Genomic DNA, 11,146 nt, shown 5'->3' with positions numbered 1-11,146 from the left:
TTTAGAGCTCTTTTTACTTTCTCCCCAATGGTTCAAATGAATATGAGTGAAGATTATACCAATTTTGAGAGATGACGGAATACCGGCAAAAGGATAGATAATACCGATGGTGTAGAGTGGAAGCGATGTCTTTGCCGAATACTCCATTTCCCTTTCAATCTAAGACTTAATACACAAGATACTTATGGAAACATATTAGTCTTAGCCTTAGCACAAGATAGATAGGAAATATGCAAATATACCAAAGGAAAGAGACATGGTTAAAAGGATATGTCAATTAAGCTTAAACAGTTCTATATAATATAGATTGCTCCACCTAAATATGTGCCTTGAGAGGAATACAGATTTTGGCCTTAAATGCCAAGTGCACATAATTAGGTAAATGAGAACATATCTATAACATAGAAACTGTGAAGTGCAACGTGTCATAATAAAGGTGTGATGCTCATGACAGACTATGCACTTATGAAAGCATGTTGGAAACATTTTAAGCAATTACCCTTAAGTATTTCAAAAAGACTTAAGGAACCTCCACCTTTGGAACAAAGGTAGTTTATCCTCGTTACAAGGTTAAGCTTTAAGCTCTTTGACAATAAAAACACTTCACCTAGTTTTAACAAAAATGCATAAATATAGGAATGAAATTTTTGAGAGGTTAAACTAGGTATGAAGCAGGGATATGCATAAACATGCTTTCTCTTCCTTTTATACATGATATGCAAAGAATATATAGGAAGATTTAGGTACATGTGTAAATGAGAGGAAGTAGTTTTACCCTTATGTACCTTCACATAGAGATGCTCTCTTCATTGTGCTTTGTCCTTAGTCTTAGTTACTTAAGATCTATATTCAAGACAGTGTATGGAAATATTTTGCACAAGAGAGAGTTCTACAACTAGTGATCCTATTGTTATTACATATCAAGTGGATCACAAATTGCATAAATGTATCATGAATTCTCCTTTTAACTTAGTGCATAGCAAGAGAGATATCGATTGAAAGATTGAAGTTATTCAATGATCAAACAAATAATAGATGCGATCAAAAGAACAACATATGCATTAGATTATCAAACAAGCTTAAACTAGGAGAATCCAGTAAATATGCTACTTTAATAGTGAAAGTTACAATCCTTGATAAGGGTGACATTACTTTACCAAGTTGGATTGATATATAGTAGCATACTTCATGAGAAACTTATTCTCATACTTGACACTATATGAGATTACTAAGATAAAGTGTTGGACTTAATATAATCAAGATATAGAAATAGGCTCCCCCTAAAGATATGCATCAAATGTTTGAAAGAATTGGATAGATGCACTTACTTTTAAAGACAAATATGGAGAAGCATTATTCATCTTGATCACGGCTTATAAAATTTTGCAAGAAACAGTTTATGCCTGGTATTCTTTAAATGAAAAATGTTTTAGAATACTTACAACCACACCATCGATTATTTGAAGATCTTATTGTCCAAATAGTTGTTGTTGTTGTTCTTTGATGTCCTCTTTTTCATTCGAGTGTCCTCCCTTTGTAGTTGTTTCTTTTTTTCAAACTTATTGAAAATACTCAAGAAAGATGTTAATAGTATAAGGGAGTATATGATGAAGGATGATTTCTTTAGATAAGAAATATAAACAATTCATCATCCATAAGTCACACAGACATTAAGTAAAATCCTTAACATTAATGCACATCATTAGAAAAGAGGAATATGCACCTTTTAAACATTTTGATCAATCATAGGAAATTTACTTCTTCATATTGGATTTATTATCATAACTTAGAAGCATATCAATATGAGAACAAATATAGCAAAGGCATGGATTAGATTCTAATGGACAAGTGCATTTATGAGAACGTGGTTGAATGCACATCTAGCTGATTTAAGTCCAATAAAGAATCTATTCTTCACATAGGTGTAATATGATAATTTAGAGTAAATAACCATTGATGGGAACTATATTTGATTAAGAAGATGAGTTCCCATACCTTTGCTTTTACCTGTCTTCCTTTGGGTGAAGAGTAACCCTTGAGGCTTGTGGCTTGCACTTACTCTCTTGTAGATTTTCATAAGTAAGCTCAAGAGATATGTCATTAGTAACACAAGCACTAGTTTCCCTTTTTGTAATCATTTTTGACAAGGAATGAAAAGTGGATTACTAAAGCACGGAAACTTTATAATATGAACTAGATTATTCCATGATGTATGCTCAGTTTTAACTCATAAAACAAGCATAGTTAATTCTTTAAAATTATGGGAATATATCTAATTCATAACATGGAGAGCAATGAATGTAGAAGAATCATATCCAATTTAAGCAAGAGGCAAAACAACATAAATCATTGGATTGACTTTTCTTTTCATATTAGATTATGCATTTCCATAGAGAAACTTATTCTCTACATGTGAGACTACTTAGGTTATTTAGACAAAAACATTAGTCTCACGATTCTAGATATAAAGAGAGATTCCCTTTATAAGTGTCCTAAGGATTTGGATTCCTTACATGATACCTTATTCTTTTAAGAACTTGGAATATTTCTCTATATCTAGAACATGGCTATAATAGGATAATTAGTGTAAAACATGCCATGAGGTGCTTACAATAATTTAAAGCATGTAGATTGCCATAGTATAGAGATGATGAATATGCAATCTACCATATGAGAGGAATTTCTTCAAGGAAAGGTGACATAATTTTAAAGACATTTGAAGTGCTTCCTTTTCTATGTGACTACACAAGACACATGATAATTTAAGATACTTGCACTTAAAAGCATAATTGTTACCATCCTTTGGCTTTCCTCCATGTTGTAGGTCTTGATTTTTCCGCACAGGATAATTCTTCATTTCCTATAACATCAATATCTTCCCCGAAATGATATGAGTTTTAGACATAATAATTCAAAACAACTTTGGGTCAATCATGGATATATAGATCATTGAAGATTGATAGCTTGAGTTAATAAGAATTGAATTGACTCTCTCAAGCACCCCAAAGCTTCATATCATCTCCTTCTCCTGCAAAGCTTGTCAAGCATATTTTGGTACCCATCGCTTGATGGGTGCATCAAGGTTAGTCAACAAAGATCTAGGAACCCAAATGTCCTTTGTGTTAGCACTTGGTAAACTCATTACATTTCTAGCACAAGTTGCAATTTTGGGTTGCCTAGTTACATGTGAATTAATTGACAAGCTAGAAGTGGGATAGTTACCAATGGGACAATCCTTGCATTGATGTCCCTTCTTTCGGCATATGTAGCAAAGGAGATCTTCAAGTCTTGAAGATTTCTTCTTTCCTTGTTTCTTGCTTGCTACATGGTTAGTTAATATTTTCTTTTCTAACACTATGCCTTTTTGTTTCAAATGGGGACAAGACTTAACTAAGTGTCCCTTCTTTGAGCATTTAAAACAAAGTTTATCATCCTTGTTAATAATCAAGCCATTTTTAATATAGGGACATGACCTAATCAAGTGTCCCTTTTCAAAGCATTCACTACACTTCTTACTTTTCTTAGTTTGAAGTGTGGCTTGATCATTACCTTGGATGTTACCTTGCATGGAGACACGGTTTAGGCCTTTGGCAGAGGTATTGATTTTCTTCTTTTGTTCCTTCCTCTTGGCAATCCTCAAGTCCTTGACATTTTCTTCAAGGGGTTTAGTGCATGGCATGGTTGTTCCCGTCTCAAGCTTCTTCACCATGTGATCACGGTTATCTTGAAAAGGTTGAGCAGTGACTTCCCTTTTAGTTGTGTCAAGCTCATCTTTAGCCTCTCATTTTCTTCTTTGAGCTCTTGACATGTCTCATTTTTTGTTCCTGGAAATTTTGGCTCAAAGGAGGATTTGCTTGTCGATGAACAACAAGCGTTAGCACATGGTAATATAGTTTCAATTTGAATGCATGTGCATGAGTGAGGTTGTTGGGATTTTAAGTTTTCTATCACAACCTCATGAGCAATGTTTAACATGATATGATCATCCATAAGATTTTCATGAGAACATAGAAGCATATCATATCTTTCTTGAAAAGCTAGATTTTCAATTTTTAGCTTTTCTACTTGGTCCTTAAGCAAGGCATTCCTATTTACTAATTGAGCGATACAATATAAAGAGTTATCTTGCTCAATTGAAATAGTTTCATACCTATGGACCAAATCAACATGAGAGCACTTTAGCTCCTCATGTTCTTTAGTCAACTCTTCAAAGCATTGGCTTTTTATGGCAAGAACACCTTCTAGCATTTGAAGAGCTTCGCTTTGCTCTCTTGCTTTGTTTAAAAGTTTGAGCATGACCGCCTTATCTTCTAGGCTTAGATGAGCGTAGAGTTGCATGAAGCTTCTTTCATCCTTCTCATCCTCATTTGTGCTTCCACTATCATTTTCATTAGCCACACAACATATGTGGGAATTGAAATTGGAAGACAAACCTATTGGAGAGGTGGATTCATCGTTTGGTCTCCATCGATCATTTTCTTCTTCTTCCTTCAAGGGGTTAGTTTCACAAGAACTAAAGGAAGTAGAAGTATTAAGTGAACCATCATGTTTGGACTCATCAAATTTGTTTTTAATTCTAGTCCAAATATCATGCGCATCATGAATAGGTTCATCATATCTCATTATGAAGGCATGATAATCTTCTTTGCTAAGAGAATTACTTAAGATGTCATAAGTTAGGTAGTTTAAGCGTATACATCTTTGATCCTTCTCGGAAGCATTTTTATTATCGTAACTAGAAGGTATAATACTCTTGACTAAAATTTGTTCTAATTGTGAATCTATGGTTCTAAAAGCATTTATCACACAAGTAGACCATGAGACATAATTAGAACAATCAGGAAGTAATATCTCAAGAGTTACCTCATTGTTTTCCTTCGGAGATGCCTTCTTGTTCTTTTGGGATCTTCTTCGAGCCATCACTTCGAGTTGTTAGACTCAATATGAAGTGCCTAGCTCTGATACCAATTGAAAGTCGCCTAGAGGGGGGTGGATAGGCGAAACCTGAAAATTATAATTCTAAATCCAAACTAGATCCCTTGATTAGTGGTTAGAACAAGATTCACAATTATCAGAGTATAAAACTAAGTCCTTTGCTTGCAATGAGTATTGTTTTCAAAGAGTGTGGAATTTAATCAATAGCAATACTACTAGAAATGTAAGTGGAGAATAATGCAAGAGGGATTATATAAGAAGAGGAGTAACACAAGTTCTTTCTTGCAAGGGGTTGCTTCTCTAAATGTGAATTTAACTTGAAGCAACACAAAATAATATTAGCAAAGAGTTGCGCAAGAGAACTTTGAAGGGGAGAGAACAAACAAATCACAAGCAATAAACACAAGAGACACAGGCGATTTGTTTTACCGAGGTTCGGCCCTCGAAGGCCTAGTCCCCGTTGAGGAGTCCACTAAGGACAGGTCTTTTTCAACCCTTTCCCTCTCTCCACCGATCACCAAGACCGGCGAGCTCTTCTTCTTCTCAAGGATCACTTAAGATCCCGCAAGGATCACCACACTCTTAGGTGTCTCTTGCTAGCTTTACAAGCCTCCAAAACTTTGGAGGAAGTTCAATGGGAGTCAAAAACACCACGCACAAAAGATCACAAGATGTAGCACACACTTTCTCTCAATGAATCTCACAAGGCACTAGTGCTAAACTCACACGAGTAGCTCTCTTTTGCTTGATCTCTCTTTTGTGGCACTTGTATTGCTTGTGGTGGCCTAAATCTTGTGTATGAGATAGATCAATGAATGGAGGTGGTTGGGAGGGCTTGTATATGTCAACTATATGACTTGGAATGTTGCTTGGGCTCCCACACCTTGAAGTGGCTGGTTGGGGTGGTATTTATAGCCACCAACCAAATTATAGTCGTTGGAGAAGGCTGCTGGCGATGGGCGCACCGGACAGTCCGGTGCGCTGCCACGTCACCCTGTCGTTAGGGCTTGGAGCTGGTCGACGGTTGGAGGCTTTGTCCTCATGCGGCACCGGATAGTCCGGTGCCACACCAGACAGTCCGGTGCCCCTCTGACCATCTGCTCTGACTTCTGCCGTGTTACTGTGTTGCACTGTTCATCCATCAGAGTCGACCGTTGCGTGCAGATAGCCGTTGCTCCGCTGGTGCACCGGACAGTCCGATGGTACACCGGATAGTCCGGTGAATTATAGCGAAGCTGCGCCTAGAAAACCCGAAGCTGAAGAATTTGGAGTGTACGGCCCCTGGTGCACCGGACACTGTCCGGTGCGCCATACCAGGGAACACTTCGGTTTCCTTTTTGCTCCTTTCTTTTGAACCCTAACTTGTTCTTTTATTGGTTTGTGTTGAACCTTTGGCACCTGTAGAATGTATAATCTTAGAGCAAACTAGTTAGTCCAATTACTTGTGTTGGGCAATTCAACCACCAAAATCATTTAGGAAAAGGTTTGACCCTATTTCCCTTTCAAAGGTTACTGGGAAGGAGCAATATCATAATAATTTTGGTTGTTACGGCTTCGTGCCTCACTCTAATGTGAGCTATCCAGTTCCGACATTTTAGAAGAGGTGGCTAGGAGCCTGGATGGAAGAATGGTTTTATGTAAAGAACGACTTAATTGAAAGAGAAGATATAAAGGGGATCATCCAACGCCCTATTTGGTCTCGCTTCGGCATCAGAAGGCCAGCCACTGCTCTTGGAAATGAAATTGAAGCATGCCAGAAGGCTTTTAAAAGTGTATGCACTTTTATTGGCACAAGGGACCTCGTCCAAGAGCACATTGCTTATAGAGTGTGGCCTCTTGTGAGTGACTGGGAGATACCGAAGGAGGCTGCTGCCGGGTCCAGTCAAGGCGGCTTGGTTTATCTGAAATACACCTTCAGATACAGAGATCAGTTTGATGAGTCGAACGATGACTGGCTGAACTGTGTTGAGGCGACTAGTGACGAGTTGCTTGGGGCCTACACAAGGGCCGAAGATGATGCCATGACATTAGCCTTCGGAGGACGGGGCAAGAAAAGATTAAATAGAGTTTTCGATGTAATTGATTTTATATACCCAGACTATTGCTATCCCATGCGAAAGCAGGGAAAGAAAAGTTGCTGCTTCGGCCATCTCTGCTACGCTGAAGGGTAAAAAGATCAAGGTTTTGACACACCGACCTAGGTACATTGAAATGGCCAGGGTGCCAAAGCTTGCTGAGGGGACTTCTTCCGCCGCTGAGCCGGAATACCCCTCTCCTGCTGGTGCCAAGGGAGAATCAACTGAAGTGTTGAAAGTAATGGGATAGGAGAAAGTCGAGTCGGTCGAAGCGCCGAAGCGTCCTGCCGAAGCCAAGGAAAAACGGTCGAAGAGCCAGAGCTAGAGGAGTCGGTAGGACTGCGAAAAATGTTGAGCCCGCCACCAGAGCCAGAGTTGCCGAAGGTGTCAAAAATTACTGTAATAACTCCCAAAAGGAGGAGAATGGCCAGCGTGCTGGACGCTATCATGGAGTCGACGAGTGTATCAACTCTTGCCTCTACAGAAGAGAAAAATATAAAGGAGGCCACTGAAGCTATTACAACTCGTGTTGAAGCCGAAGTTGGGCCCTCAGTTCCCGCCAAAACAGGGCCCGTTGAAACTGTTGGAAAGGATACTGGACAAGGACCTTTGGATGCCGCTCTGATCTTGGAAAAAGAAGGCGCACCCAAGAAGGTTAAATCTTCTACTCCCAAAGCGTCTACTGAAGAGCTAGACTTTATCATAAGACACGCTTCGGGTAAACAATTGTCGGAAGAGCAGATTGCCGAAGCTAAACATTATGCCAGGGAATTAAAGTACCCAAAAGGATCCTTGGTGTATAATGGCACTGATGAAGATGACTTTTTGTACTGCCTTCTGGACAACAAGGAGATATTTGTTTGCCGAGAGATGGCAAGGAACATAGGGTTTCCGAAGCTCGAGGTTGGCCTCTCTGCAATGTTGAAGGATGGCCTTGCAGACAGCCTCGCTTATAACAGTCTGAAGGTAAAGATGTTTTGACATACAAACAGATTATTTTCGTATCTTTTACCATTGTGCTGATCCCCTCCCCCTTTTTTGTAGGGCTTAATCTTGAGCAATGCTTTAAGGGCACAAAAGAATGCTGAGGACAAAAGCTGCCAAATAGCCCTTGGGAACCTTCGGTCAGAGGTTATCAGACTGAGGAATGAAGCCGTAGAAAAGGATAAAATTCTGGTTTCCTTGGTAGACAAAGTAAAGGTTAGCAAAGCCAATCTTGCTGCACAGTCCAAAGCTCATAAAGTCGAAGTTGAAAACCTAAATAAAAAGCTTGCCGAAAATAATGAGGATTTTGAAGTGGCTAAAGCAAAACAAGAAATAAGCGAATGGACTAGCTTAAGATTGCAAAAGAATGTGGATGAGCTTCGGGAATCGAAGGAGAGGTATTATGAGAAATCCTTGGATTGTGCTAAGAAATTGAAAGATAGTTTTGCAAAGGTAGGTGCATACTCATCGGTGCAAAAATTTATTAGAGGCGATCCCGACGAAATCATTGAATGGATCGGCGAGGAAGCTGAAGCTTTTGAATAGATTCTTAGCGATCGTGGGGATTTTTGCGCCTTCGCTGGTGCTCGAGGGGTTGCAGCAATTTTAGAGAAAACTGGTTGTGAACATGTTAAAGCTGCAGCCCAGACGGAAACCGTCTTCTCCATAGACAACACGAAGGATCATTCGGTTGAAGCTACTTTGATTGGCGGAAAATTCTATTCCAATGTTTGGATGAAGGGCGACCAAGAAATAGCTGTCGAAGTTATAAAGAAAAATGAAAAAGAATCCCATGATGCCCGAGAAGAAGCCAACCGAGCCGAAGAAGCTGCTGAGCGCGCAAGGCATATAGGTATTTTTACTGAATCTTAGCTTCAGTATATTTTTTTCCTGGCTTCGAATTAACAACTTGTTATTTTACCTCAGCTGAACTATCACCGTCACCCGAGCCATATGATCCTGAAGCCGATCCAACCATAAAAGCAGCATTAGAAACAATAAAGATTGCCGAAGAAGCCGTTGACGAAGCTGTCAACAAACTATTGAATGAAGCTACCGAAAAGATTCTAAAAGAAGACTGAATTCTTGTTCCCTTAAGAAATGTAGTATTTTGGGAAATGTAATATTCGTACATAAGTTTAAACATTGTATATCTATGTGTATATTAATGTAATATATTTCTTTGCGATGCATGAAATTTGCGTTCATACCATTTTTGAGCCTTCGCCGAAAAACACCTTCCCTTCTTTTCATGCTTTGTAAAGAAAGAGCACTTCTATGGCACAGCTGTTGTATAATATTGTTGTCGACAAAAATTTTCTTGGCATGTAAAATTATAATTGTCGAAGGTGTACTTTGTGCTCTAGCACACTGTTTCATTCATCGCATATTTTGAAAGAAGTAACTTTCCTTCTGCACAATCTTGCTGCTAATGCGACATGATGTATGATGTAATGCTATGTGAAATGATGCGATGATATGATGCAACATGATGTTTATGTCGAAGACACATACCGACACGAAAACACAACCAGACTCTGCATCCCCTTAGGAACGTCTTTTGAGTCTCTTCACCTTATATTTCGGTGGCATTTAAGCTCTGTATCCCCTTAGGAACGACTTTTGAGCTTCTTGACCTTCTATTTCGGTGGCATTTAAGCTCTGCATTCCCTTAGGAACGACTTTTGAGCTTCAGAACTTACTCTGCGCTCCCTTAGGAACGACTTTTGAGCTTCGGAACTTGCTCTGCGCCCCATTAGGAACGACTTTATAGCTTCGGAACTTAGTCTGCGCTCCCTTAGGAACAACTTTGACAATTGATGGTATAACCAAAGTATTATTATTACATAAAATTGGATATTAATTCTTCCTGAATTGTCTTTCGTGCAAGAAAATGTAAAGGTAGAAAAATTTAAAATACATCAGATCAGGATATTCTTTAGTCGCACCACTGTAGTCTCTTTAGTAAATGTGCTTTGATTCAGGCACAGTGCTATTGACTATGCGAGCTTCGGACTCCTCTCGAAGGTCGCGATGCTGTTGAGCATGGCGTTGCCCTTCTAGCTGCTGATTGTGACCCAAGACAGGTGCCAGTGGTGGTGGTGGCAACTGGGCCCAGGAAGCTTGAGAATGGCTTGCCAAAGCGATAGAAGTCGTAGGTTGTTGGTTGCCCACATACTCCAGGACATAAGGAGAATAGCACGAAGCAGTGTGGAGGACTTGCTTCGGCTGACTCTGCCGCACTTCGGCTTCAATAATTTCCTTCTGCTTCTGGATGGTAACATGGCATGTCCTTGTAGTGTGGCCTTTGTCCTCACCACAAAAAAGACAGTACAATTTCCTGGGTTGGTTGCCAAACCTTCCTCCACTAAAACTTCTTCCTCCTCTGCCCCTCGGAGCTGGTGGTCTGAAAGAAGTCATGCTTGAAGACTGAGAATTTTGATGACTATGCTGAGCATTGCTGGCCCTTTCATCATTGGCATTGGAGTTGTGAATGGACCGGACATGCCTAGGATGAAGCCTCCCTCCGAAGCCCTTGGTCATCTCGGAGAACATGTAGGCCTCCTCCCTTCTTTGGCGAAAGTCGTTGTCGGCCCAGATGTACTCATCCATTTTCTAAAGCAGCTTCTCCAAAGTTTGTGGCGGCTTCCTAGCAAAATACTGAGTTGTGAGTCCTAGCCTAAGTCCCTTGATCATGGCCTCAATGACAACCTCATTGGGCACTGTGTGTGCTTGTGCTCTTAGTTGCAGAAACCTTCGGACATACGCCTGATGGTATTCTTCCTAGTCTTGTGTGCATTGGAACAATGCCTGAGCAGTAACTAGCTTCGTTTGGAAACCTTGGAAGCTAGTGACCAGCATGTCTTTGAGCTTCTGCCATCATGTAATTGTGCCTGGTCGAAGAGAGGAGTACCATGTCTGGGCCACACTTCGGACTGCCATGACGAAGGAATTTGCCATGACAACGGCATTGCCTACATATGAGGATATTGTTGCCTCATAACTCATTAAGAATTGCTTTGGGTTCGAGTGTCCATCACACATGGGCAACTGTGGTGTCTTGTAGGATTGTGGCCATGGAATAGCCTGCAGTTCTGCTGCCAGGGGAGAAGCATCATCAAAAGTAAAGTTGACATGATGAAAATCATCGT

The sequence above is a fragment of the Zea mays genome, chromosome 4 (genome assembly GCF_902167145.1).
Source record: "Zea mays cultivar B73 chromosome 4, Zm-B73-REFERENCE-NAM-5.0, whole genome shotgun sequence".
Lineage (NCBI taxonomy): Eukaryota > Viridiplantae > Streptophyta > Magnoliopsida > Poales > Poaceae > Zea > Zea mays.
The sequence above is the reverse complement of the archived record's forward strand: the minus strand, read 5'-3'. Positions refer to the sequence as shown.